At 25.5% G+C, this 3,425-nt stretch overlaps 1 protein-coding gene across 7 annotated transcripts in view; it reads left to right on the forward strand.

Moving 5' to 3' along the window:
- The first annotated feature begins 1,305 nt into the window (after positions 1 to 1,305).
- Positions 1,306 to 3,425, forward strand: part of LOC107863648 — an 11,572-nt gene continuing 9,452 nt past the window's right edge. For 4 of the 7 annotated variants that reach the window (XM_047408470.1, XM_047408474.1, XM_047408472.1 and 1 more), the window contains exon 1: positions 1,322 to 1,588. The gene's annotated coding sequence lies outside the window, so the exon portion shown is untranslated. Of the gene's footprint in view, positions 1,589 to 3,425 lie in introns of all 7 variants that reach the window. The other 3 variants (XM_047408471.1, XM_047408469.1, XM_047408475.1) reach the window with 1 other exon arrangement.

Below are 3,425 nucleotides of genomic sequence, written 5' to 3' on the forward strand. Positions count from 1 at the left end.
GTGATTTATTATGATGAATTCAAACAAAATCAGGTTAATATTGCTATTTAAATAGTTATATTATTACTTATTAATTTCAATTTATTTTTCAACATCTCTATGTAGTTTGAATTTAGTGTCAAAAGTTATTTAATTTCACAGATTATTAGAATTTTTTTTTATAAATTTGAGACTTGATTAACAAGTAGTAACTTTATATAATATTATGTTAAAAATATTTATGTAATTAACATTTTAAAATTTAAATTAAGATTATAAAAATAATAGTACATTTTAAAAAGTGGTTTGATTTGTAGAGGTCCACATCCCACAGTAAAATTACACAAAAATAAAAACTTAAGAGATATAAATACACAAAATTCCGTATCTTTAAAATATTTCATAAAATTTCATATTTCTCTTTTTCTCTTGATACATATTAAATAAGGAAGTAACAGATTTTCATTTATTTTAGGAGAGTAATAATGAGAGAAAATTTCTTAAATATCTAAAAAAAAAATATATATTAAAATTTTTTCATAAGATCTTATCATTTGCAATGTACAATTTGGTTCAATTTTTTTCCATCTCTATTAATCTTTTTTTTTTCCTTAAAATCTTGAAAGATTTACTATGTATTTCATGTTAACAAGCATTTATATTCTTTTGAAATATCTTTATATGTAGAAGCTAAAAAATCTCATAGTTTCCAGCGGAAGCATGACAATGATGATGACCACTACAATGGTCCACAAAATTAGATATCGAATTTGGTGTTGATACAATAAACTTTTAGTTAATGTGTTTGGTACATATATGATATTGTTTCGTACTATAAACCGTGATACATACTAGTGATGCATTTTATTGTCAGTCTATTGGTGATAGATATGAGTGATACAGTTGTTGTAACAATACTAGTGATACTTAAAGTAAATATTTTTTTATAGTGATTCATATTTTTGATTCATTTATAACGTTTGATACATTTAACATATGTTTGATATATGTAAATTATTTATTTTTGTGTGAAATTAAATTTTGAATGAGTATTGAGTAATTTTATCAGATGTATCATTGTGATGCATCTAAAACCAACTATATTTATGTCACGATTTGCGTGTGATTTATTCTCCGTAATAATTGAAAATCAATTACTTTCTTATTTAACTAACCACTTAATTATAAATATATCACAATACATATATATCAAGGCTAAAGATATGTATCACTAAAATTAAAATTTAAAATATCTTGTAATTTAATAAAATTATGATAAAAAATATTACCACCCATTAAAATATGAAATTTATGTAAATTACCTCTATTCAAACCAAACGACCCACATGATCATTATCTCTCCTTTCCCCTCTCTCTCTCTCTCTCTTTACTCACGCTCTAGGCCAAAATATCATTAATGTCGATATCCTTCCCCCTCTCACTTTTTAAATTCTAGAGAATAGTAAATTAATTTCCTAATTATCCCTCTCATTTCTCCCAATCTTTGCTAATTAACTAAATCTAGGGCTTAAAAATTTCACTATAAGTACTGCTTGTTCTTCTTTTTGTTTTTAACTATTCCAATCTTGTAGCAGCGGTGCAATCTAAGGTATGGTCCTTTTTCTTGTTTTTATTTTTTTGTTTTAGTATAGTATGGTAGGTCTATTTAACTTCCATGACCTAAGTTTTTTTTTATGTGTTATGTATTTTGCAATCTTTTCTTCCTTCTGCATTACAAGTGATGACTGATGAAAATCAGTCCAATGTTTGTTTGTTCAGTTTCAGCTTTGCATTAGTTATTCTGCTACTGGAAGAACAGACTTTCTGTTCAAACTTAATAATCACTAAAAGATGTTTGAGAAGTGTTAGTTTCAGTCCTCACAGTCATTAAAAGCTTATATTTTTCAATTTGTTAATATGATTTTGACTTGATTCGTAGTTTAAGAAAGTATATAATATGGTTAAATCTCATGGTATTAAATTAAATATATGTAGAATATAAAAAAATACCCTTTAATCTGTGCACTTAGACATGACACATGAAAAGTTAAAATGAAGATTTATAAAAAGAAAAAAGAAAAAAAGAAAGAAAGAAAGAAGCATTCTTTTTGAAATAGAATAAAATAGGGTAAATAAATTGAAATGCAGGAATTAGGGACTATGTTGTTTTTGGTCTGTAGAGAAATTATAATTTTTTGGATTCTCCCCTTGGGCATATGCAGATTTGGACTGATGGTCCAGAAGCAGCTCAATAATCATGGTGGCCCAAAGCAAAATTTCAAGTATAAATAATATAAATACCAATCCTTTTGAAAGTAATTACACTCTTTTTCACTTTTTTAATTACTTTACTCTATCTCCCTATTAATATACATAACATAGCCGACATATACATATCATTCTGTGTATATGTTGGGATTTTTATAATATGTTTAGGAAATTGAGATTTTTTGTAATATTGAAAACATAAGTTGTGTATTTATGTAATTTTTCGAAATTTCAATGAAAGGTTAACTTTTTGTTAAAAAAAAAAAGAACTTCATATAAAATTTCATCTGAAGTTTATTTTTTTCTAGCTTTTTTTATATGCAAATTTATGAGAAAAGGGCATAAATGGTCCCTTATCTATTGAAGTAGGTCTAATATAGTTCTTTAAATATACACTTATCGATTTTAGTCCTTTAACTATCTAAACATTTATCAAGTTTGATCTTTGTATATTCTTGTATATTCTTAGACAAAATGACCTTCTGGACCTCTGTATTATGTCGGTTTTATAAGTTAGACACTTCTACTTACATATTTGTCATCTGAACCCCTGAACACACTAAAAAACAATATTTTGAACCCTTTTTTAGTGAGTGTAACACTCTCCTCCACATCAGCTGCCGTGTCAGCTGCCACGTCTGACCCGGCTGACACGTCTGCCATGTCTGATCCGGCTGACACGTCTGCCACGTCTGACCCGGCTGACACGTCTGCCACGTCATTTGCCACATCATTTTAAAAAAAATAAATAAAATAAATAAAAAAAATATTACATTAAATTCCAAGTCATTTTTAAAATTCTACATAACAAATTAAATATTAAAATTAATTTAATTAAATAAGAAAAATTTATAAATTGTAAAAAAAATTGAATAATCATATTTTTATTTTTGCTCACAAATTAAACATCAAATCTATTCCAAATAATTAAAATTCTTCTCCAACTAATTTAAATTTTTAACTATAAATTCATACATACAAACATAATAAATTTTTGATTTTTAAATTTGAATATTTTTAACAAATTCACAAAGCTTAATTTCTTTCAGCGAAATTCACTATTTTTTTCAATATTCACTATCACTCACTTTCAATTTAAATTTAAATTTTAATCCCCCAAAAAATAAAAAGATTTCAAATTTAAATTTTAATTAAAAAATGAAAGGAATTGAATTGAG

The sequence above is a fragment of the Capsicum annuum genome, chromosome 3 (genome assembly GCF_002878395.1).
Source record: "Capsicum annuum cultivar UCD-10X-F1 chromosome 3, UCD10Xv1.1, whole genome shotgun sequence".
Classification (NCBI taxonomy): domain Eukaryota; kingdom Viridiplantae; phylum Streptophyta; class Magnoliopsida; order Solanales; family Solanaceae; genus Capsicum; species Capsicum annuum.